Here is a 27,340-nt window from a genome sequence, read left to right on the forward strand (position 1 = left end):
TGGCCTTGATGGCCTTGGTGGTCATCCTCTGGCCAGTGGAGCCTGTGCTGGCCCCGCTTGGGACGGAGCGGGGGGTGCCATGGCTGGCATCTCCCCAGTCATCACAGCTTCATCAGATGCCACGGTCACTGGCAGAGGGGCAGAGGAGCTGCTACCGTCAGCCAGAGTGCCCTGAGGAGCTGGCAGACAAGACAAGCAGCTCGTGCGCCAACATGAGGTCACTCTGGACCTCCCTGCTCGCCATTGATGGACGGGCGCCTAGCTGGGATACTGGGTGCCTCATCCATTTCCCACACTTGTACTGACCACCTGAGGTCAGTGTCTGTGTGAGGGCTTGCAGGTCCGAGCGTAACCAAAGAACCCTTAATTCTATCCCTGGAGCTGCCTCTCTATTGAGAATTGCCCGTCTCTCAATAGACGAGGCAGTGTACTTGACTATGCTGGTCAATGCAGTGATTATGCTCTGCATGGACTCCTCCACAACAGAGACCATGGCACACAGACCCTCATGGATCCCATTGAACATCCAGCATCTGCCGCCTAATGGACGACTCCAGGGGCTCATCATCTGCTTTCATCAGAGCATCATCCTGGTCCCCAGCAGCCTTCCGACTCCTGGTGCCCTGGGCACTCTCTGTCTCTGCCTGCACCTCAAGCGAGTATGAAGTGCCCTCATCACTGTACACTGACATTTTAGCCGAAGATCTAATGCCCACTGAGGTGCTGGTATCTGCGCTGGTGCCTGGTTCAGAAAGCGGGTGTGATACAGGTGGAAATGAAGCCCGGCGGTCCTGGGGTCAGGGCTGGCTCTTCTGGGTCCAGTGAATGATTGCGAATCTAAGGGAGAACAACGACATGTCATTAATTAAAGTCATCGCACTGTCATTAGGCACCCTGGTGAGACAACGGAGATCTGCATCATGGTGCCATCGTCTTTCAATGATCAATGGGGACTCCAGTTTTGAGGATCTCGTCAATGAAGAGACTACACAAGAATGTTTGCACAGTTCAAAATTCTCACCTCAGTGCACTGCACTCTTACCTTCATCTGACACCTCAGCCTCTCCATGGCTGGTTGACTGAGGTGGGTGGCACCTCTCCAGCTCCAAGGCTCAAATCTTGTAAGGATTAGGAGCTTGGGGGACCTCCGCCGTCCGCGACCTCTCACTGTTGTTATGGTTCCTCTTCTCCTGAAAGGACAGAGGAGCATTGATTAGTCCACTCTCTACCTGTAGCATCATTGCAGCTTGGCCAACTCCGGCTAAGGGAGACCTTGCAGGGCACATCTGCATCGTGGCCCTCAAGCCACAAGACACTCAGTCCAAGCAGCCAGGGCTCAGACCCTAAAACTTCTGCACACTGATCCATGCCAACACGGTACTTACCTTGCCGAGCACAGCAGATTGTCACACCTTTTGCGGCACTGCACCCATGTGTGCCGCACAACATTGTGACCTGGGCTGCCATCTCTTTCCATGCCCTCTTGCTGAGGTGTGGTGGCCTCCACCTTCCATCTCTGGGTGCAAAGGTACCCCTCCTGGCAGCCACCTCCTCCAGGAGGACCACAAGGCCCTCATTCGAAAACTGGGGAGGGTGGATGGGAGGGGGGTGTGCAAGTGCCCACCGGACCTGCCCTCCCACCTGACGTCTCCAGCCGCATTTGAGGCCAGTGCTTCAGCCTTCAGATGCAGATGATGTGTTCTTCCCTGGCAGACTTCAGGGAGCTGCCTGTGCCATTTTTAAACCTCCCACTGGGTCGCCATTGGACCCAGCGCCCGACAGGCCTGTGCCTGGCCCTTCCCAACCACTCGGAAGATGTGTTTCACGTTGGGTGGGCCTTATTTGGCCGATCACAGGTGTGGGGCCCATTTTCCTGACTGGTCCCGGACCTGCAGATTGCGCGTGCCCGCCGAAGGTAAAATTCAGGCCCATGCTTTTCTCTCTGTAATCAATGAAATTCTCTAAGTGTTCAGCTATTGTGCTCTTAATTCTAGATTCCAATAATGTCCCCAAATTTCTCACCTTCCTTAATTAATGGACTTACATTTGCAATTTTGCAATTTAAAGAGACAATTCGTGAATTGAGGGATTACAGCTAAAGCAACTTCCTCACTTATTTCTATTAAAACAGTGGGATGGAAACCTTCAGGTTGTGGGGATTTGTGAGTCTTTGATGCCATTATGTTTTCTAATAAATGGCACCCAATTCAAATCTGGACAGCTGGGATTGCCAGTGTACACTGAAGATTAAGTTATGACAGATGGTGATGAGAAAAAATGGATGAGTCACAGAAAGAAGAGAAAAAAAGAGTTTAAGAGGAGATTTAACAGAAGTGCTCAAAATCATGAACAGTTTTGATAGAGTAAATAAGGTAAGACTGTTTCTAATGGCAGAAGGGTTGGTAACCAGAGGACGTAGATTTAAGGCGATGGATAAAAGAACTGTCACTATGTGGAAAATTCTTTTTGTGCAGCAAGTTGTTTTGATCTGACATGGAATACCTGAGGAGGTGCTGGAAGCAGACTCAGTAGTAACTTTCAAAGGGGAATTTGATAAATGCTAAAATTTGATAGGAAAAGGAGAGGGGAGTGGGACTAATTGGATAGGTCTTTGAAAAAGCTAGTACAAGCACAATGGGCCGAATATCCTCCTTTTGTGCTGTATCATTCTATGATCCTATAATAGTACATTTCACAACTGGAGGATGTTGCAGAGCTCTTTACAGGCAATGAAATACTCTTCAAAGTGCAGTCACTGCTGGAATGCAGGGAACACAGCCACCAACGTGTGCACAACAAGCTGCAAAGATAATTTGTTTTATTAATGTGCGTTAAGGAGCAAATATTGAACAGGGTTAATTCCCCAGCTTTGGAATACTGCTATAGAATCTTTACATCCATTCGGGAGAGCAGAAGGGGCTTCGATATGTATTATGAATGATGGTACCCACAACTCCCTTCAGTACAGCACTGGAGTATCAGCCTTGATTATGGAGTAGGACTTAAACTTAATATCCTCAGACTCAGGACTCAGCATGCTACCAAGGTGTAATAATGAACAGTACTGAACTGAACAAGTTAGAGAGTTCTTGTAGAAAATTAGTGACACTTTTTTTTTTAAAAAAGTGTTTCCATGAGTTATGCCACACAGAATCAATTGTATTTAGGGATATTAAGTTTTTGCTCTTAAAGAGCTTGGGCTGGGATATCAGATCCTTCTGCAGTTTGGTGCAGGGATATACAAAGCAATGAAGTGGCAGAAGCCACAAAGCCAGCACATGACAAGGAGCCAAGCAAACATTTGACACCGACCTCTCTTTCTCTCTCTCTCTCTCTCTCTTGCATGAGTGATTGAAGATAGGAGACTAGGCCAATAATACCGCTCCAGCAGGAATTTCTACAATTGTCATGGTATGTGACTGGTATTCAAAGCAGAAACCCAAATATCTTGCAAGAAGGGGCATATGCCCATTTCTTTTCTTTAACCATCTCTTACTCTTTTGCTTCTGGTACTCACTAAACAGAAATTCCAGCTATCTATTTATTCCCCTGTGGGAGTACATCATGCACATTTGAGCCACTGGAGTTTAAACATGATAAACTTCATTGTTGGTATCAAGTGTTCTCATCGATTCCCTACCCCCTCCCCAGCTGCCAGCTTGAAAGCATCGGCAACAGAGGCCAGACAGCAGGCTGTCCACTTGTCCGCTCAAACAGAGGATACTGCGCAGTGTGGACACAGAGAAGGAAGGAGAGAGGGGTTACTTCTAATGAGAATGGAATTCAAATAAACCTTTGAACCCCCCCCCCACCTCCCAAAAAAAATGACTTATTGTTTTCTGTGCGGAATGACTGGTGAAGACAGTTTAAAAGGTAATAAAACAAAGAGTTCTGGTTTGTCATTGCCACGAGAATGATGCTTGAGCAATTTTTGATCAATTTGTATAAATGTTTAAGGAGAGTTAACTGTCGCTGTTGCCAAGGCCAGACTATTGGAAATAGTGCAATCTTATACAGAAAAATGGAAAAATTGATCACCAACGCACTGAAATGAATGAAGCTGTTTTAACATTGACACAAACAGAAAGATGATACATTTCACAAGATCATAACACAATGACCCATAAGGAAGGCTGTTCAGCTGATCTTAGTTCATCTATCTGGAGCAACTCAAATGTTCCCTCCTTTGTAGATCCTATTATTTTCAGGGTTTTTGTTTCCAATGCTTTATCTGGAGGTTTGTTCCACATATTTATTACAGTTGTAACGTATTTTCACATATTAATTCCCAAATTACCTATTACGCCCATAATTTAGAGGACTATCCTGAGTTAACTTTCTTTTTATCCTTAAAGGCCTTATAAAATCACCCCTAGATACTTCCTTACTAAGCTGGAAAACTCAAAATTTCCAGTCTTTTCTTCATTACCCGGACCCTTCACATTGAAGATCAGGCTTTGGGGGCAGGGTTTTTCCTTCGTCAGGCGGGCACGGTGGGCAGGCTTGGAAGGGGCTGCGAAAAGGACTGATTTCACGCTGGCGGGCCAATCCCCCTCTGGCTGGGAAGATCCGAGCAGGGCTGGGGGCCTGTCAGCCAACAGGTTCAACCGTGACCTGGCGGCCAGTTTAAAATAGCCCAGGCAGCCCCTGGAAGGCTGCCACAGAGGACACTCCTGTACTTTCGCAATGGAGTCGAGTGTGGCTGTACACGGCAGGCAGGAGGGCAGGGTGGGTGGGCACTTGGCCGCCTGCTTCTCTGATGGGTGCCTCGTTGTCCTCTTGGAGGAGGTGGCTGCCAGGAGGGACACCCTTGACCCCAGGGATGGAAGGAGGAGGCCACTGCACCTCACCCAGAGGGCATGGGAGGAGGTGGCAGTGCTGGTCAGCAGCCGTGACATGGTGCGATGGTCCTGGGTGCAGTGCTTCAATGACCTGCTGCGCTCAAGAAGGGTCAGTACCATGTTAGCATCGGTCAGTGTGCAGGAGTGGCCCTCACCCCTGTGGACCTCAGGAGTGCTAGAATCTGAGTGTCAACTGTCAGTCAGGCGAGAGAGGGTGAGCCCTGGCTGCTTGGACTGAGTGCTTTGCAGCTTGAGGGCCACGACTCGGAAATGCCCTGCCAGATGCTCCTCAGCTGGGGTTGGCCAAGCTGCAATGGTGTTGCTGATATGGAGTGGACTAATCAATGCTCCTCTGTTGTTTCAGGAGAAGACTGCCCACAGCAATTTAGAAAGGCTGTGGACTGGCGGAAGCCCTGCTAGCCTCCTAATCCTTCTGAGGTATTAGCAAGATGCCCTGGAGCTTGAGAGCCGGCATGTCCCACGTGCAACCGAGCGTGGAGAGGCAGGGGTGCCAGACGAAGGTAGGAGTGCAGTGCACTGAGGTGAGAGTTTCGGATTGTGCAACCATTCTAGTGCAGTCTCTTCATTGATGTGAGCCTCAAACCTGGAGTCCACATTGATCATTGAAAGACGAGGGCACCATGATGCAGATCTCTGTTGTCTCACCAGGATGCCTGGCATACACAGTGACAGTGTGATAATTTTAACTAATGACATTTCGTTGTTCTCCCTTTTAAGTTCGCCAGCAGGTGTTCGATCTCCGGACCCCAAACAGCTGACACCGCAGGATCAGCGGGTGTCATTTGCACCTGCGTCACACCCACTCTCTGATGCAGGCACCAGGACAGATACGAACACCTCAGTGGGTATTAGAGTGGTGGCCAGTATCTCGGTGCACTTTGGTGAGGGGACTGCACAATCGCTTGAGATGCAGGCGGAGGCAGAGAGTGCCCAGGGTGCCAACAGTTGGAGGACTGCTCCTGGGGACCAGGACGATGCTCTGTCGAAGGCTGTTGATGAGCCTGTAGAGTTGTCCTTTAGATGGCAGATACTGGATGTTCAGTGAGATGTGTGGGAGGATCTGGCAGAGATCCATGAGGGTCTGCGTGCCATGGTCTCTGTGATTGAGAAGTCCATGCGGAGCATGAGTACTGCATTGACCATCATGGCTGATCAGTGACGCCTGCTCTGCGGGGTATTGTAGGGCTCCCCCTGAACAGTCCAGGAATCAGAAGTGCATCTTGAGAAGACCTATGGTCCTCTCCACCAGCACCCTTGTGGAGGCATGACTCCTATGGTAATGCTTCTCTGCCTCTGTTCTTGGGTGGCAGAGAGGTGTCATGAGCCACCTCTTCAATGGATAGCCATTGTCACCCAGCAGCTATCCATCCAGTTGGGCTGGAACACTGAAGAGCCTCGGCACCTGGGAATGTCTCAGGATGTAAGGGAAATGGGAGCTGCCAGAGTACCTTGCACAGATTTGCAGAATCTGCATCCTGTGATCACACACTATCTGCACGTTCATGGAGTGGAAGCCCTTCCTGTTGACGAAGGCACCGGGCTCACCTGATGGCGCCTTGATGGCCACATGTGCACAGTCTATTGCACCCTGGACGCGGGGGAAGCCAGCAATCACTGCAAACCCTCTGGTTCTCTCAGCCTGGCTGGTCTCATCTACTGTAAAGAATAAAGGTCAGTACCCACCTGAACAGAGCTTCTGTCACCAGCTGGACACGACAGTGGTCAGCTGATTGGGACACTCCACACAGATTGCCCCACTGAGCCGTGGAAAGAGTTGGAGGCTTAGAAGTCGAGGGCCACTGTGACCTTCAGAGCCACTGGCATGGGGTGTCCGTCCAAGCAGTCGGAGCTGATCTCAGGCCCGATCATCTGGCAAATGGAGGTCACGTTCTCACTGGAGTGGCGGAGCCTCCTTCATCATCTCAGATATATTGAGGTAGCTGCATTGCCGCCAGTAAGCCCTGGCAGCAGGATAGTGGTGTCTTCTGTGGCCCTTTCGCTTTGGACTACCTGCTGGCCCTGCACCCCTTGCGTCTGCGCCTCTCCTCCCACAGGTCCCTCCCCTGGAAGCTGCATTGGGATATCTGGCCTCCTCCCCCTTCTGTCCCTCTCTTCCTCCTGAGAGGAGGTGCCTCCAGCAGAGAGCACAATCCCCATTATCAGGGTAAGGGAAGGCTGATTGATACCTGGAAGGGTCCTCACTGTCTGAATCCTCTGGGAGCCTGGAAGACATCGACGAGTCCTGAAATGAGACCTGGAAATGCTAAGAATAAAGCCCCAAACAGAGATGAAGCTGACAAGTGCCAATTAGCAACCGGCTGTAAACTATCTCCAAAACTCCTGACTACTCATACTGGCAATGATGTTGACCCTTTTTATCCCGCTCTCGCATGAGGTTTGTGAAAATGATGGCTGGCTGCCTGCCCGTTTTTGCCTGTGCGACAAGCAGCAAATTGTACAGGCAAGGAAAAATCACAGTCAATTGGACTGTTAAGGGCCTTAAGTGGCTGCGTGTGCCTGCCGAGTGAAATATCGCATAAACACGCAATGACGTCGGGACACCCATCCGGCATCACCGTGCACTATTTTACTCCGGTTCGGGTACGCGTCTGCCCGCAGGATGAAAAGTTCTGCCCATGGTCTTCTTTGAGCTTCCTCCATGCTCAAATATCTCCCTGGCCTCTTGGTTACCAGACTGGACGTAGTACTTAAGTGCCCTGTGACTTGAGCCCTATAAAATTTGATCTCTACCACTTCTGACCTATATTCTACTGCTCTGGTTACATAGTTCAAATTCCAGTTGGCTTTGTTGATTGCTGCCCTGCATGGTTGAATATGTTTAGTGTCATGTCTACAAAGCTTCCATGGCCTCTTTCAGCTAATACAACACCACTTATGGATTTAGATGTGTTATGAGCTGGCAGGCTCTCTTCAAAAAATGACTCTTACATTTAACCTTTTAGGTATAACTAATTGGTGGTGTTGGACTTGTGCGAGTTTCAGAAAAATTAGCTGTTTCTCCTTTGTGTTTGATAGCATACCCGCAATGGTTAAAATGTGCTGAATTGAGCAAATGTTTAAATATGATGAACTAGATTGGTGTAAAATGCTGCAACTGGTAATTTCCCCAAAGTTGTACTATAAATAAGGTGGAAACCTTATTTGCGCTCATAAATAAGGGCCAGAATTTTATATACAGCAGGTGGGCACGCGCCCAGCCCAAAAGAGCTTGAAATCGCGCAAGATGATGTCTTGATGTCATCGTGTACTCGCGCGATATTTTACTCAACGGGCGCACGCATAAGTTGGAAGGGCGCCTGCCGACAATTAAGAGGGCAATTAAGCCCATTAATGGACCACGACCGCTACCACCTAGAAAGACAAGGGCAGCAGATAGATGGGAACACCACCACCTGGAAGTTCCCCTCCAAGCCACTCACCATCCTGACTTGGAAATATATCGCTGTTCCTTCAACGTCGCTGGGTCAAAATCCAGGAACTCCCTTCCTAACAGCACTGTGGATGCACCTACAGGGTCTGCAGTGGTTCAAGAAGGCAGCTCACCACACCTTCTCAAGGGCAACTAGGGATGGGCAATAAATGCTGGCCCAGCCAGCGAAGCCCACATCCTGTGAATGAATAAAAAAAAGAAATTGTGAGTGATTTCTCGTGGCCCGTCCGTTTGCATAGGGGCTAACCGTTAATCGGCCAGCCAGCGTAAGATCGCAGTTGGCGGCCGATCACAGGTGGAAGCGCATTTTGCGTTCGCTTCTGGACTTGCCAATCGCGCAAAATTCAGGCCAGGGTTTCTGTTGCACTTCCACTGAGGCTGAGGGAGAAGCTCTCTTAGGAAATTCGTAATCCTCATTACTGTTTTGGCATACCAGTAACCAGATACCTAAAAATGTTCATCATGAACTCATCTTTCTGTTATTTAAGCAGAAGCGATAACTTTCTTAAAATAAATGAGTTAACGCCTACTCTAACATTGGAGAGAGAGAGAGAGAAATGAAAATCAGGCAGATTCATTACACATTCATCTGGTATCTGGTAACATAATTTAAGTTGCTGTGTTTCCCACATTTAACCAAAGTATCTCAGAGCCAAATATGCAAAATTCAGGCATTTGATATTGCCCTCGCTAGCCACTGTTGCAGGCTGAACTAAACTGCAATCACCCTTAGCATTCTGTCAGATCTTGAGCTGGGCTTCTAATCCAAGATGGACAAAGAAATAGACAAGTTGCAAAAAAATGTTTTGGATTGGGGAAGAGCGGATTTTAGTAAAATAAGGCAGGATCTGGCCAAGGTAGACTAGGAACAGCCACTTGTGGGGAAATCTCCAGAAGAGCAGTGGGAGGCATGTTCAAAAAGGTAATGGGGAGGGTACAGGCTCAACATGTTTCCTCTAGGGTGACAGAAAGGAGTAACAAGCCCAGAGAACCATGGATGACCAAAGATATTCAGGATATCATGAGAAGGAAAAGAGAGTCTTTTAGCAGGTACAAGGGGAGAAAATCAGCGGAGGCATTAGTGGAGTACATAAAGTGCAGGGTGGAGCTTAAGAAAGCAATTAGGAGGGCAAAGAGGGGATGTGAGAAAGTTCTGGCTGGTAAAAGTAGGGAAAATCCCAAGATATCCTATAAGTATATCAACGGGAAGAGGATAACTAGGGAAACAGTAGGGCCCATTATGGACCAAGGGGGAAATCTATGGGTGGAGCCAGAGAACATCGTTAGAGTATTGAATGAATACTTCACATCCGTCTTCACCCAAGAGAATGTGGATGAAGGTATCAAACTCGGGGAGAGAAACTGGAAGGTTCTTGAGCAAATTGACATAGGGATTGACAAGGTATTGGAGGTGTTGGCAGGCTTAAAAGTGGATAAATCTCCAGGTCTAGTTGATTTGTGTCCTAGACTGCTGATGGAGGCAAGGGAAGAGATCGCAAGGGCTCTGGCCCAAATTTTTAATTCCTCTCTGACCATGAGGGAGGTGCCAGAGGGACTGGAGAATAGCTAATGTGGTTCTGCTATTTAAGAAGGGTTGTATAGATAAGCCAGGGAACTACAGGACAGTGAGTTTCACATCAGTGGTAGGGAACCTATTGGAGAAAATTCTGAAGGAGAGTATCTATCTCCATTTGGAGAGGCAACGTTTGATCAGGGATAGTCAGCATGACTTTGCCAGTGGGAGGTCATGCCTAACAAATTTGATTGAATTTTTTGAGGAGGTGACCAGGTGTGTAGATGAGGGTAGTGCAGTTGATGTAGTTTATATGGATTTCAGCAAAGCCTTTGACAAGGTCCCACATGGGAGACTTATAAAGAAGACAAATGCACATGGGATAGAGGGTAATTTGATAAGGTGGATTCAAAATTGGCTTAGTTGTAGGAGACAAAGGGTGCTTTAGTGACTGGAAGCCAATGTCCAGTGGCGTACCACAGTGGTTTGTGCTGGGTCTCCTATTATTTGTTATTTATATAAACGACATAGATGACTATGTGGGGTGTAGGATTAATAAGTTTGTGGATGACACAAAGATTGAATGGGTGGATAACAGTGAGGTTGAGTGTCTTAGGCTACAGGAAGATATAGATGGGATGGTCAAATGGGCACATAAGTGGCAGATGAGATTTAACCCTGAAAAGTGTGAGTTGATACACTTTGGAAGGAGTAATTTGACAAGGAAGTATTCAATGAACGGCATGACACTAGGGAGTTCTGAGGAACAAAAGGACCTTGGCGTGTGTGACCATAGATCTCTGAAGGCGGAGTGGCATGTTAGTGGGGTGGTGAAAAAGGCATATGGGACACTTGTCTTTATCAATCGAGGCATAGATTACAAAAGTAGGGAGGTCATGTTGGAGTTGTATAGAACCTTGGTGAGGCCACAGCTGGAGTACTGTGTGCAATTCTGGTTGCCACATTATAGGAAGAATGTGATTGCACTGGAGGGGGTGCAGAGGAGATTCACCAAGATGTTGCCTGGGATCAGCTGTTCCCCTTAGTGGAAGGGTCAGTCACAAGGGGGCACAAGTTCAAGGTGAGGGGCAGGAGGTTTAGGATGTGAGGAAAAACTTTTTTACCCCGAGGGTGGTGACGGTCTGGAATGCGCTGCCTGGGAGGGTGGTGGAGTCAGGTTGCCTCATCCTTTAAAAAGTACCTGGATGAACTCTTGGCACATCATAACATTCAAGACTACAAGGCTATGGGCCAAGTGCTGGTAAATGGGATTAAGTAGTTAGGTTCGATGTTTCTCACATGTTGGTGCAGACTCAATGGGTCGAAGGGCCTCTTCTGCACTGTGTGATTCTGTGATTCTGTGAAGATTCCTTCCATCAATAAAACTGCTTGCTTTCCCCTCCATTTCCTCGCTTGCCTCTGTCTCTATCTCTGCCTAGCAGTCACTGAAGCCCTCACCAAGCCTTTGCACTTCAACATCAACTATCTGAATCTTTAATGGTTGACCTCCAATATTCAAACCTTCATAAATTTCAGCTCCTTCCCACTGGGAAAATATCCTGTCCCTCTTCAAGTCATGCTCACCCATTTTCCTTACTCTCACATTGACTCCTGGTACCCCAGTTCCTCAAACCTCTTATCCTTATGTTTAAACCTCTCATGAACTTGTTTCGCCCTGTGTCAATAACCTCCTTTATACCTATAACCTCCATCCCAAACATGTAATTCCTGATTGAAGCCTTTGATGAATTCTCACTCTGCCTCTCAATTGGCAGGCATACTTCCTGCACCTTATTCCCCACATTCTGGAGTTTTTTTCCCTAAAACCCACTATCTATCAACCTCCCTTTCCTCCATTAATAACTTTCTTAAAAAAAACTCTACGGCCAAATTTTTGGCCGCTCCTTCTAATATCTTCTTCTTTGGCTTTATGCCTCTACAAAGTACATTGGGATGTTGGATTTATGATTAAGCTACCAAATAGATGCTACGTGTCATTAATCCTCACTATCTAGTGGAACCATTCATCCTCTTGCCAGAAGATTTGCACATGTAGACAGCCTATGGTTTTGATTGTGAATGTTCTCCACCCCATGGTGGGAGTAACTGTAACTCACTGGGCTCACATTTGACTAGAAGGTCACTGCCACCCATGTAACTGAACCGCCCGCCCCCCGACTCTTATACAGACAAAACTATGAAGCGGGAGTCTTTTTGATTCTTTCATGGTGTGTGGACGTCGCTGGCTAGACCAGCATTTATTGCCCATCCTAATAGCGCTTGAGAAGGTGGTGGTGAGCTGCTTTCTTGAACCACTGCTCCACATGATGTAAGTACACCCAGAGTGCTGTTAGAGTGGGCGTCCTAGGACCTTGACCCTGTGATAGTGAAGGAATGGCAATATAGTTCCAAGTCAGGATGGTGTGTGGCTTGGAGGGGAACTTGCAGGTCGTGGTGTTTCACCTTCAAGGCATGTGCTTTTTGAAAGATATTTGGATGTTTACTTTGAATACCAGTCACATTATGACAATTGTACAACTTCCTTCTGCACAGGGATTATTGACACACTCTCTTATCTTCTCTCGTTCATGCGATGGAGAGAGCATGAGAACGGTCATTGCCAAACTAGCACCTGCTACCCTTGTCCTTCTAGGTGGTAGAGGTCACAGATTTGGAAGGTATTGTCAAAGGATTCTTGGTGAGGTGCTGCAGTGCATCTTGTAGATGGTACACACTGCTGCCACTGTGGAGGGAGTGAATGTTTAAGGTGGTGGATGGGGTGCCAATCAAACAGGCAGCTTTGTCCTGGATGGTGTCAAGCTTCTTGAGTGTTGTTGGAGCTGCATTCATCCAGGCAAGCGGAGAGTATTCCATCACACTCCTAACTTGTGCCTTGTAGATGGTGGACAGGCTTAGGGGAGTCAGGAGGTGAGTTACTCTCCACAGAATTCCAAGCCTCTGACCTGTTCTTGTAGCCACAGTATTTATATGGCTAATCCAGTTCAGTTTTTATTCAATGATAAGCCCCAGGATTTTGATAGTGGGGGATTCAGTGATGGTAATGCCATTGAATTTGTTTTAATTCATCGGCTGTGGGCATCACTGGCTAGGCCAGTATTTATTGCCATCCCCAATTGCCCTTGTTCAGAGGGCATTTAAGAGTCAATCAATTTGCTGTGGGCCAGGAATCACATGTAGGCCAAACCAGGTAAGGATGGCAGATTTCCTTCCCTAAATGGCATTAGTGAACCAGATGAGTTTCTATGAGAGTTGGCAATGGTTTCAGGGTCATCATCAGACTTTTAAGTCCAGATTTTTATTGAATTCAAATTTCACCATCTACTGTGGTAGGATTTGATCCCAGGTCTCCCCTGCCCCAGAGCATTACCTGGAATACTCATCCAGTGATAATACCACTTTGCCACTGCCTGGCACTTATGTGGTGTGAATGTTACTTGTCACTTGTCAGCCCAAGCGTGGATATTGTCCAGGTCTTGCTGCATTTGGACATGGACTGCTTCAGTATCTAAGGAGTTATGATTGGTGCTGAACATTGTGCAATCATCAGCAAACATCCTCTCTTCTGACCTTATGATGGAAGGAAGGTCATTGATGAAGTAACTAAAGATGTTTGGGCCTAGGACACCACCCTGAGGAACTGTACTAGGATTGAGATGATTGATCTCCAACAAACACAACCACTTTCCTTTGTACAAGGTATGAATCTGGCCAGTGGAGAGTTTCCCACTGATTCCCATTGACTCCAGTTTTGCTAAGGCTCCTTGATGCCACACTCGGACAAATGCTGCCATGAAACCAAGGGCAGTCACTCTTACCTCACCTCTGGTGTTCAGCACTTTTGTTCATGTTTGGACCAAGGCTGTAATGAGTTTCAGGAGCTGAGCAGCCCTGGCGGAGCCCAAACTGAGTGTTAAGTGAGTAGGTTATTGTTGAGTAAGTGCCACTTGAGAGCACTATTGACCACGCTTTCCATCACTTTGCTGATGATAGAGAGTTGACTTTTAGGGTGGTAATTGGCCATTTTGGATCTGTTCTGATTTTCATGGACAGGACGTATCTGGGCAATTTTCCGCATTGCCAGGTTGATGCCAGTTTTGTAGCTGCACTAAAACAGCTTGGCTAGGGGTACGGCAAGTTCTGGAGCACAAGTCTTCAGTACTATTGCCGGCATATTGTCAGAGTCCATAGAGTTTGCAGTATCCAGTGCCTTCAGCTGTTTCACATAGAGTGAATTGAATTAGCTGAAGACTGGCATCTGTCATGCTGGGGACCTCCGGAGGAGGCTGAAGCTTGTTGCAAATGCCTTGTCTTTTCCACTGATGCGCTGGGCTCCCCCAGCATTGAAGATAGGATATTTGTGGAGCCTCCTGCTCCAGTAAGTTGCTTATTTGTCCACCACCATTCATGACTGGATGTGGCAGGACTGCAGAGCTTAGATCTGATCTGATGGTTGTGGGATTGCTTAGCTTTGTTTATCGCATGCTGCTTTTGCTGTTAGGCATGCTAGTTAGCCCTGTGTTATACCTTCGCCAGTTTGACACCTCATTTTTCAGTATGCCTGGTGCTGCTCCTGGCATGCCCTCCTGAACTCTTCATTGAACCAGAGTTGACCGTCCCGGCTTGATGGTAGTGGTAGAGTGTGGGAAATGCTGGGCCATGAGGTTACAGGTGGTGGTTGAGTACAATTTTGCTGCTGCTGATGGCCAACAGCACCTCATCGATGCCCAGTTTTGAGTTGCTAGATCTGTTTGAAATCTATCCCATTTAGCATGGCATAAGTGCCACACAACACAATGTAGTGTGCTCCTCAATGAGAAGACATGATTTCATCTCCACAAGGACTGTGCGGTGGTCACTCCTACCAATACTGTCATGGACAGAGGCCACTGTGATAAGCAGATTGGTGAGAATTAAGTCAAGTAGGTTTTTCCTTCTTGTTGGTTCCCTCACCACCTGCCACAGACCCAGTCTAACAGCTATGTCCTTTAGGACTCAGCCAGTTCAGTCAGTGGGGGCACTACCGAGCTACTCTTGGTGATGGACATTGAAGTCCCCTAGCCAGTGTACATTCTGTGTCCTTGCCTCTGTGTTTCCCTCCAAGTGGTGCTCTACATGGAGGACCACTGATTCATCAGTTCAGAGGGCTGGAAGAGAGGCGATAGGTGGTAAATAGCAAGAGTATTCCTTGCCCATGTTTGATTTGATGCCATGAGATGTCACGGGGCTTGGAGTCAATGTTGAGAACTCCAAGGGCAACTCCTGCTTGACTGCATATGACTGTGCCGCCACCTTTGATGGGTCTGTCCTGTCGGTGGGACATTAAGAGTCAACCACATTGCTGTTGGCCTGGTGTCACATGTGGGCCAGACCAGGTAAGGACAGCAGATTTCCTCCCTAAAGGACATCAGTGAACCAGATGTGTTTTTACAACAATCGACAATGATTTCATGGCCACTATTACTGAGAATAACTTTTTAATTGCATTTATTAGCTGAATTTAAATTGAATGCAGAGCATTAGCCTGCATCTCTGGATTACTAGTCCAGCAGCATTGCCACTATGCCTCTGCCTCCCCGTAGAAAATGTGACAATTATGTGTTTTATAAGATTGTTATGTTATGTTATTTTAAGGTAAAATGAAGCTTCTCATGCAACCTATTCTGGTCTGCGTGACAGCAAGTCTGTGTGGTTTCGTTGTTTGAGATGAAAGGAGGCCCTGACTGTTTTAGTGGGAATAAGGTGCAAGGCGTTTATACTTGGAGACAATGGCAGCAGCCCACGTATTAACTGTGGATAGACTATGAATGTCCACATCCCCAGAAAAGTGCTGAGAATGTCAGGTTGTAAACAGTTATGTTTTAAATTGCACATTTAGGTACATTGGACATAGGAACATAGGATTTAGGAGCAGAAATAGGCCATTCAGCCCTTCGAGCCTGTCCCACATTCGATAAGATCAAGGTTGATCTACTTCGAAAATAAAGAGTGTTGGTGTCTCAAGGATAACTAATCAGCATTTCTGCCTGGATACATGGCCCATGTGATTCATGTTGCCATGAAGATGGGCTTTGAGAGAGGAAGTGTTTCTATGGTATCCCTGAAAACTCACAGACAAGTTACTCTGCCCGGATCCGAGAAAGAGAAAGCAGCTATAGGCAGCAAGATGCTATGGTTCACCCCACAGGAATGCAGGTCAGGGCTTGTGCTCAGATTGGAAAGACAAAATTCATGTGGAGCTAAAACGAGGCTAGAAGATTTGCCTCAGAACCTCCAATGAAAAACCCTCACTGTGAAAGACAGTTCTGAGATTACCATGCTGAGAAAGGAAAAGAACAGAAGTAAACTCTCAGGAGCTAAGAATCATTTTGGACTGATTCTGGGAGAATTGAATGTCTACTTTAAGGACAGTGCAATGTATATCTCGTTGTGGGATGTTTGGTTGTGCTAAAAGTTCAGTACTGTAGTTTAAAATATAAATTGCTTACAAATATAGTGTTTAGGCAATAGTGCTTTTAATCTGTTTGTTTTGGTAAACATCTTAAAATGTGAAGTCTTGTTATGTCACCTATTCAGCTACTAACTGGAAGTTTGAATTTTTTAAAAAATCGTTATTGATTTCTATGGGGATCATGACACAAAGAAACATTTTAAAAATTATACATAAATTCACAAGATGGTGTTTTTGTTTAGGGAGAGTAGGGAAGAAAAAGGGAAAAGCTGGACAATAGAACTAGCATTCGTGAAGCAGGTTGTGGCGAACTCATCTGAATTGTCAATTGCTATGTTAAGCATATTGAGCTGCATCTCAAACATACCACTTGAAAATATAGGTTATGACAGTTGTTTAAAGTTTCCCTCTGGGATTTTAAAAAACTCAGCCTTTACCAACTACTGTGTCATAACAGGGTGTGAAGAAAGATGTTTTACCTGCCGGCTGCAATGGTGGGTTTTCGTGCTGTATCGTATGCTTCTCATCTCATTAATTACGTGGCACCATGAAATACACCATCTCGCTGGCGGGTGGCCTCTGAATTCCCCGGCATTCCGTTTCACCATTTTCTCACTCTGGGTGCCATATCTAAACTGCAGTCACCTACACAGTTCTCAATGCTTGCAGACCAGGACTGCTCCAGTGAAGACATGCACCTGAAAGTCAAGAAGAGTTCAGTGACCCGTCACTGGAATGCCTTTTGGAGGCCCGCCGTGATGTCTTCCACCCTTGCTCTGGCTGCTGGAGGTCCAGCAATGTCACCACTCTGGCTTGGGAGACGGTGGCAGAGGTGGTAATTTTAAATGTTGCACAGGTTGACCATCAGGGTAAGGTGCCACCAGGGTAAGGCAACCATCTCATCACTCTAAACTCACACACTCACAAGCCCATCACACATTCACTGGCATCATACTCACTGCCAGCTCAAGGGACATCACACACCCTCACATCTCCATCTAGTCTCATCTCCTCTAGAGACTGCCTCCTCATCTTGAGGCTATTTGCACAGGTCAACATGTGCCCCCATACACACATTGGGATACACCCCTTCCCTAGTACAGCTCTGGCCCTGCAGCCTCTTCCCCTGCCTGAGGCCATTTCTCCCTCTTCCCCAAGCAAGCCCTAGTCCTGCAGCCATTAAAAAGCCACTCCTGTCTTACAGCTGGCCTGGCAGATAGAAACCTGCCCATGAGCCCCCCTAAAGGTGATGTGGTGCTGTCTGCGAAGCCTGGTGCCGATGACCGTGAGTGCTGCCTGAAGCAAGGTAGGCAAATAAATCTCAAAGTCCTGAGCCAAGCGCATGTCGCTAATATACAGTTGTGAAACACTGCCTGGATGATCCAGCGTGGGGAGGTGCTAAAGTATTGAAATTAGGTCCCTGACGTGTGGTGGCAGGAAATGCGGCCTGCTATTGATGGATCGAGCGGACGATCGCAAACTGGTTTCATGACGGTGTGAAACCAATTTTTGGCCTTCTTGTAATATTGTTCATTTACGTCCACCATGACACCTGCCCCCAACAGGAGTGGGAAATCCCGGCCATAGACTTTGAAGACCACTTGAAGAGGAGCAGGAATTTTCCTGGCATCCTGGTCAAAAGTCCATCGCCTCAATCAACGCCTCCAAAAAATATAATTCTGTTCTTCATCTCATTGTTGTTTGAGGTACCTTTTTGTATGTGAAATGGCTGGAACTGCCTACAAAGCAACAGTGACTATACTTCAAAAGCAATTCCTGGGTGTAAGGCACCATGGGACCTCCTGAGAGTCTGGTAGGTACTCTATAGATAGAAATTTCTTTTCTCTCCTCTTACTCATGTTGGTGCTCATGAGATTCCACCAAGGGAGAGCAACCTCAGCAAAATAATGGCAAGTCTCAATGCATCCAGTATTGCATCAACAAGGAGTCCGAATGAAAAACTCAGAGTTACATGCAGACAAAAAATAATTGATAATAGCGAGCATTCAGCATTAAAATCAGCATTAAATCCCACTTCCATTTCGACTTCGATGGCCCTTTTTTTTGCACTGCCATAACTATAGTAATGTACCAACCTTGGCTCTTGATGGGTGTCACCCATATTAATGATCTTAATTAGTACATTAGCCAAGTTAACTTTTTCCATTGAAATTTTATTGAGAAAACCTGGACTGGTGACGATTACCATACACATTGGATTCCTGCCAACGGAAATGGATAGCTTGCAGCAGTAAATTTTCTGTAATATTACCTCACACAGGACGACAAGAACTATTCATCCTGATTTATATTTGTGTCTCTATATCCCTTCATGACCTTATGTCACACGCTACATTGCTTTATTTCTATATTTGCATCTACATTACTATCCTTTATAGAAAAAAGGTGACACCTTATAAATTCACGTGCGGTTTCAAATGTTGTTTGCTGCACTGAGATCCTTTCGATCTGGTGAGCCATCTGTAGTTTTATGGCTGCCTTAAAATGGACCTTTGCTGTGTTATTTTTGGTTTGCGGAAAAATAGAAATCACAGGCTGGATTTCATGAGGCTGACGGGGGTATTGCCCACCGCCCATCGGAGAACTGGTGGAGAACCCCCATCAGTTTCGTGGGGGAGGCCCCACAGAATCAAGTAGCCACTGTCAGGCCTTCCCCATGACTGAAGACCCCCAGCCGAGAGCTGCCAGTCAATCAGAGCTTGCTGCTAGCGTCAGTGGGAGCAGCGCCTGCTGGTGGCACAGCGCCCACCAGATGCATTTGCATTAAGTGTGGTAATGGGCGTGAAAAAAGACATTTCACCGGCTGGCCGCAATGGCGTGTGTTCAGAATCACAGAATTTTAACAGCATAGAAGGAGGCCATTAGGCCCATCGTATCTTCACCAGCTTTCCAAACGAGAATGAAGAAATAGTGCCATTGCCCTGCCTTTTTCCTGTACCCCTGCACATTATTCCTATTCAAATAATCATCGAATGCCCTCTTGAATGCCTTGATTGAACCTGCCTCCACCACACTTCCAGGCAGTGCATTCCAGACCTGAAACACTCGTTGTGTGAAAAAGTTTTTTCCCACGTCGCATTTGCTTCTTTTGCAAATCACTTTAAATCTGTGCCCTCTCGTTCTTGAACCTTTTATGAGCAGGAACAACTTCTCCTTATCTACTCTCTCCAGCCCCCTCATAATTTTGAACATCTCTATCAAATCTCCTCTCAGCCTTCTTTTCTCCAAGGAGAACAGTCCCAACCTCTCCAATCTATCTTTGTAACTCAAGTTTCTCATTCCTGGAACCATTCTTGTAAACCTCTTCTGCATTCTCTCCAATGTGTTCACATCCTTCCTATAATGTGGCACCCAGAGTTGTACATAATATTCTAGCTGATGTCTAATGAGTGTCTAATATAAATTCAGCATAACCTCCTTCCTCTTGTAGTCTATGCCCCTGTTAATAAAGCTCAGGATATTATATGCTTTTTAACCGCTCTCTCCACCTGTCCTGCCACCATCAATGATCTATGCATATATATATACCCAGGTCTATCTGCTCCTGCACCCCCTTCAAAATTTCACCCCTTATTTTATATTGTCTGTTCATGTTCTTCCTACAAAAATGCATCACCTCACACTTCTCCGCATTGAACTTCATCTGCCACCTATCTGCCCACCCCACCAACATGTCTATGTCCTCTTGAAGCTCTACACTCTCCTCCTTGCAGTTTACAATGCTTCCGAGCTTCTTATCATCCGCAAACTTTGAAATTGTCCCCTGTACACCAAGATCTAGATCATTAATATATATCAGGAAAAGCAAAGGTTCCAATATAGACCCCTGGGGAACTCCACTATAAATCTTCCTCCAGCCCGAAAAATATCCAGCGACCATTACTTTCTGTTTACTATTTCTCAGCCAATTTTGTATCCATGTTGCTACTGTCCTTTTATTACATGAGTAATAACTTTTCTCACAAGTCTGGCACTGTGTCAAATGCCTTTTCAAAGTCGATGCACTCCACATCAACAGCATTACCCTCATCAATCTTTTCTGTTGCCTCTTCAAAAAACTCCAGCAAGTTAGTTAAACATGATTTCCCCTTCAGAAATCCATGCTGGGTCTTCCTTATCAACTCATATTTTTCCATGTGACTACTAATTCTATACCAAATAATTGTTTCTAGAATCTTGCCCACCACTGAAGTTAAACTGGTCTACAATTGCTGGTCTTATCCTTACAACCTTCTTTGAACAAGGGTGTAATGTTTGCTTCCCACCTCATTAATTATGCAGCCATAGGAAACATGGTGTCTTGCTGTCAGTTGGTCTCTGAATCGATGGCCATGCCGTTACCTCACCATGTCCTCACTCCAAGTGCCATATCTAAACTGCAGCCACCCACACAGTTCTCAATACTTGCAGCACAGGTCTGCTCCAGTGAAGACATGGCTCTGAAAGCCAAGAAGAGTACAGTGACCCGACACTGGAGGCCTGTGTGATGCCCTCCACCCCTGCTCTGGCTGTAGGAGGCCCAGCAATCTTATCACTCCAGCTTGGGAGGCGGTGTCAGTGGTGGTCAGTGAGTTTGGCCATCCAGTGCAGAAAACGGATGAATAATCTCATCTGTGCCACCAGCATAATGCAACCATCTCATCACTCTAAACTCGCACTCACAATTCCATCACACATTCACTGGTATCTCACTCACTGCCAGCTCAAGGGATGTCACCACTCACTCTCTCACACACACCCTCACATCTCCATCTGGCTTCATCTCCTCTAGACACTGTCTCCTCAGCCCTCACCATCTTGAGGCCACTTGCGCAGATTAATATGTGCCCCCCCATATACTCCGGGATACCCCCCTTCTGAAGTACAGCCCTTGTCCTGCAGCCTCTTCCCTTGCATGAGGCCCCTTCTCCCCCTTCCCCAAGCGAGCCCTAGCCCCGCAGCCATTGAAAAGCCACCCTGCCTTATGGCTGGTCTGGTAGGTAGAGACCTGCCAGTGAGCTCCCCTAAAAGTGATGTGGTGCTGCCTGTGAAGCCTGGCGCTGATGACCACGAGAGCTGCCAAAAGCAAGGTAGGTAAACAAACCTTTGAAGTCCCGAGCGAATTGCAGCCCGCCAGGTGCACATCGCTTATGTGTTGTTGACGTGGATGTGCCCGATGATCCAGCGTTGGGGGGAGGATGATTCCGGGGAGCAGGGCTTATAATGAGACACTAAAGTATTGAAATTAGGTTTTCGACATGTGGCGGGGGTATGCAACCCGCATTGACTGGTGGAGCGGATGATTGCAAACTGGTTTCACGATGGTGTAAATCCAATTTTGGGCCTTCTCCCGTATTGTCCGCTCATGCCTGCCATGATGCCCACCGCCAACTGAAGGGGAAAATTCCAGTCTAAAGTTCCAATTCCCTGACCCAGTTCATGAAGCTGAATCTAGGAACATAGCCTCAATGAATTTATTCTGATTTTGTACATTTGTTTTATTTAAAAACATATACAATAATTATTACTCCAACCTTTCTCCTTTTCAACTTTCACCCTTCCAGTGTGGTGTTTTGCTTTGAGCATTTCATCAAGTGATATTCATGTATGACTTTCAGTGAAGGCATCACAACTGAACTTGATTCCATCTTCACGCATACTATGGCTGAAAATTTGGATGCATAACACTGATGTTCTGGGTACTGTGAGTGGCCTTAGAGGTCCAAAGTTGTGTCTCCGGCTTCTGCACACTTCTGGTGCGAGTTGCGCTGGACACCATATTGATAAGGGCATTAGCACACGAGTGTAGTTAGCACCCTCAAGAAGTAGGAGAGTAGGCAGATCATGACATCAACCAGTATACAATGTTGATTTGATACCAGGGCTGCCATTTTGGAATGCAACGCTCCAAATGACTCTGTCTCTTAATCATGCAGAGCTAAACAGGCATTCACTAGAGGGAAGGATCACAGACCAGTGCTATTTGAAGGGAGCATGACCTGCTTTCAGGTTAGTTGCTGATTGATTTATATGGGCTATTGTTATGATTGTAGAAGACTTTGGTGCTTTCAATCATTCTTTAAAGTTGCTGAAGTCTACAGAGAGTGATGTGATGGGTGCTGAAGGAGATAATCTGACTTCAAAGCCTCTGGTCAAAGGAGTTGCTCCCAGACAGAGATGCAGTCTTAGGCATTCCCCTTGGAATAACTTGGAGATTGAACCGAGGTCACACAGAGCAGGATAAGTTGTTAGAAGAGGGAAGAGGGGGAAGGAGAGAAGGGCATATCTACCCATGGTGTACAGAGAGCAATTCTCCCACCTGAACCTCAGTGAGGAACAATGTGTGAGTTGTCTGCACTTCAGTAATTATGTCCACACTGAAACCTGTCATCTGCTACAGCCAAACTACAAGCTCAAAGCAGGGCAAGGACCAGGTTGCCAGTGGCCGTTAAGGTGACTGTGGTGATGAACTTTTAGGCACCTGGGTGTTCCCAGGCTGGAAATATTTGGAAAATCATGTAGCTTGCTGTCAACTGTTGCATAACAGAGGTCACTGATCATTTCTATTCACTGAGAGCTAACTACATTTCGTTGCCCCTTGACAGTGGGCAGCAGGCAGAGGGAGGGCACTGTTTCACAAGGACTCCAATGACCCCCATGGTGCAGGGTGCCATTGACTACATCCACTCTCTGGCCAGAAAGGGCTGCCCATGAACACTGTGATACCAGTGATTACAACACCAAGTCCCCAATCACCAACAGTCCCGCACCTTACCTCCCCTCTGTCACTGACAACCACGATATCCATTTGATCACAATGCAAAAATTAAAGCCACCACAAAATAAATATTCCAAACCAAATTTATAAATGATATAATTCAATGCTGCATACAAAAGTCAACTAATCACTCTTGTCCTTTCCCTTAATGCCTGTCTTCCGTGTATTTTTGCCTGTCCTAGTGCTCCTACACAATGCTACCACAATAACTGCAGCATGGTGGGTGGAAGGCTGCCAACTTTCACTGGAGCCCTTGTGGACAACCTCAAGCAGCTTTGAACCTAGAAGGCCCTGGCTGCAGCTGCACCACCGTGGCACGGGAGACAGCAGACTGGACTGATCGTCAGACAGGCAATAGCATAAGGGCTCTGGCACAGTGGCAGAGACGAATGGTGACATGCTGAGAGAGGAAAGCAGCTTGTGCTCCATGGAGTCACTGACACTCCCCCTGGGGTGGTGCCTCAACAATCTGGGTAGTTTATTAGAGGACGGATTGTTGGACTGCAATTACACCCGGCAAATCCCTCAAAACACTGGTATCCAGAGCCATGATGGCAGCAGCCTGAGTTTGAAGGAAAGTAGACTGACCTGGCATGACTTCAGTCTGAGCTCCCACTGCAGCGCCCAGATTGTGAGTGGCCTCTGCTTGTGCTGCAATGAAAGCTGAGACATCACTGCATCATGGTTGGGGCAACAAGTGTATCAATGGAGTTGGCCACCACTTTCATGCCCAGTTCTGCACGAAGCTCTGTGTAAAGTTGGTATCAGACTTCTCCATGCTCCTTGGCATTGCACACAGCTTTCTGGCAGGCCTGGCAAAGCACCAAGCTTCTGTGTGTATACCCATCAGCCTTCTTCTGTAGCCTGTCCCATCAATGTGCCCATCTGAGTCATCTGGAGCAGCACTTGTGTGCTATCCTTCCCCCTGCCCTAGCTGCAGAATGCATGTACCTGGTGACCGACCATGTGCATGTCCCGCCTCTAGGCTACCCTCAAGATTCTGTGTAGTCTCAGTATTGGAGCTGGTGGCTGTAAGTGTGAGATAGAACAACAGGGTTTCATCATCACTCTCTTCCTGATCTTTCACCTTCTTTTCTTCCACCATTACCTGGACAGGTCAAAGTTCTGGGGGATCTGAAAGCAAAAAGGCACAAGGGTAAGTGAAGGAGGTGAGGTGGGGCTTTGGGCTGCAGAAGGTAATAGGTGCATACCTATGCCAACTACAGGCTGTAAGTCAGAAGGATGATGGGGAAATGGGATGCTTAAAGGTTGATTAGGAACGACGATACTGTCATCTTCAATACTTTCAGCACTGCTGTTGGGCATGACCTCACCAATGGCTGGTGCAATGATGTTGAGCATTGACTCCTCAGTGGGGTTAAGAAGATTCTGCCAAGCTTGTCCTTGCCAGTTAGCTTCTGCCGTCTCTGGTTGTGCATCACCCTTTCCTAGAAGAAAGAGGGGAGGATGTCACTCAGTGGTACAATCTGTTTGGGTGAAGTGACTGTAATGGTTGAATAGCTGGTTGAGTGTGCTAGATATGGATGTGGATCTAAGACTTTTTAAAAATTTAGTCTTTAATGGGATGTGACCATTGCTGGCAAGGCCTGTATTTGTTGCCCATCCCTAATTGTATTGAACAGAGTGGCTAGTTGGCCGTTTCAGAGGGCCGTTAAAGAGTCAACCACATTGCTATGGGTCAGGTGTCACATATTGGCCAGACCAGGTAGGGAGGCAGATTTCCTTCCTTAAAGGGAAATCCTTTCCTAAGTGAACCAGATGGGTTTTAATAACAATAGGTCACTATTACTGACAGTAGCTTTCAGTTCCAGGTTTTATTAATTGAAATTAAATTCCACAAGCTGTCATGGTGTGATTTGAACCCATGCCCCTAGCGAATTAACCTGGGCCCCTTTGTTAGCTTGCTGGTATTACCACTAGGCCACCATTAGTACTTATAATAGTACTAAGTATGTGAGGATGAGGTGAATCTCTGACTATGGTATACATTCCAATTGATAGAGATTGTTGGTAGGTGAGAGATGGGGGTGTAGTGCATTGAGTAGTGCATTGAGACTGGTGGTGCAGTTGGTGGGATATACATTTTGAAAACGCATTCGCTGACCTTGACCAGTCAAATTAGGTACTGCATCCAGGCCATGGGATCTCAACTCCTATCCACAACTACCTGCTCCCATGGCCTTCTGAGAGTTTGTCTGGAGGGCCTCCTGTCCATTCAGCATATTTTTTTCTCTTCTTCACTTGCTTGTCCAAGGCCTTCAGAGCAATATCAGATAACCTTGAAGTCCAGTCCCTCCCATCATCTACCATTTCTGTGTCTTTCTTAGGTCAGTATCATTTGTAGTTTGACTTCCATCACCTGCTTCAGCCATGATGCACCTTCCCTTGAAGAAGCGCAGGCGGGCTTTAAGTTGTGCATGCTAGCTTTAACTGGTGCCAGCCTCATCATTTTGGGCTGCCTTCTCAGGCATGTGTCTGGTCAGCAGTGTGGTTAGCACTAGCTGCCCACTACAATCATGGTGATGAGTAAGCATCATGAAGTTGGCGAGGTGTCTGCATCGGAAGAGCAGGGTGCGGGTTAATCATGCATCGTGATCCCGACATCCATTTTTGGTGATTATTAAATTTTGTGATAAGTAGAAGCTACCAGATAATGATCAAGAGCAGGAGCACTTGTTGAACTTTCTCCTTTCATAATCAGATATGATCAAATTTGTAGCAACTCCATCACACAGATGAGACCACAAGTTGAACTTAGTGCGTTCTTGATCTTTTTCCTGAGTGCTGTATTGAGTTGTGCATTCTTGAGCTGCATTTTTGTGAGTAAGAAATTATAATAGTAACATGGTTAGATAATTCACACTGTAGGGATTTAAAATTCAAATCAACTGGCATTGGGCAAGTTGTTTCTATATATTGGGGAAATCAGAGTACAGCAGCAACTCAAGGTACCAGATATGGAGCATTCTGAAGCTTGATTCATATTACCTTTGTGCGTGAAATGCTAACCAGCATTTGGGGAAAAGGCAATGGTTTGGCTGTGATTTTAAAAAATGCAAAATAATTCGATAACAATAATTAAGGTGTCACATTGCATTGTTTTACATGATTTAAGAATGGATTGAAATAACCATGGGTATTACAACCTGAATCTGTGGAAGGGATCATAACATGGTTTGCCTCATGGCCACATGCAGTGATTCTTGTGGTGCAATCATAATAGCATACCCATCAGAGTTTTCCAACTCTGTCCACATCCCCAGGGCATCAATGCAGGAGTTACTCAGGTAATGTCCCTGGCCAAACCATTTTCAGCTGCTTCATTCTTGATCATTCCTTGTCATAAGGTCAGGAATGAGAGTGTTTGTTTCAAATCACATAAAGTGCCAGATAAACATGATCTCCAACATAAATAAGCTAAACCATACCTCCTGACCTTCAATAGCTCCACCATTGTCAAGTTCCAGAACATAAACTTATCATTGACTCGAAACATATGCAGTGATATCAACACTACAGCTACAACGACAGGGCTCATTCTCAAAATGATGTGAAGAGTGGCTCATCTCCCTACTCCCCAAAGCCTTTGCACCATCTCAGTTTTACCTAGGATATAAACTGCATTAAGCTAAGCAGCAGCCCTTCATGTGCAACATCACCAAAAGCTTTCTGGTAGCCTTAGTTTAACATAGACTTTTAGGATGTTCACTTATATCACTTCAAACAAAAATCATGTGTGTACTAGTCCTGCAGGTTCAGCAGTATGTGTCCTCTTGAAGGCATTTCACTTGTCCTTTTTTATGAGGTTTTCTTGAGAGTAAGCCCAACCCACTGTCTCTAGTTAAGTTATTTACGATCTTTGTTCATTGCTTTGAAGTTGCCCATTTTAAAGTTGTATATCTAAGTTTTATTGGATTGTTGTAGATTACGTTAAATTCAATAGCCTGATTGCTGATGCCCAGGCAAGCTCCAATCATTCCCAGTATAAGGAAGAATGTGTAGTGTTACGGGGAGAAGGCGGAGGAATGCACTAGATGCATTGTTCATTCGGAGACCCAGAGCAGACACGACGGCTCAACTGGCTTCCTTCTGTGCTGAAACAATTCTGTGATTCTGTGATCTCCAAAGCTCAAGTCAGGAGGGTAATGGAATACTCAGCACTTGCCTGAATTCAGGCATACAACGAAAGCAACACTTAAGAGGTTCAGTGCCATTCAGGCCAAACTAGTACTTGATTGGCATCCCT

Source organism: Carcharodon carcharias, chromosome 1 (genome assembly GCF_017639515.1).
Source record: "Carcharodon carcharias isolate sCarCar2 chromosome 1, sCarCar2.pri, whole genome shotgun sequence".
NCBI lineage: Eukaryota > Metazoa > Chordata > Chondrichthyes > Lamniformes > Lamnidae > Carcharodon > Carcharodon carcharias.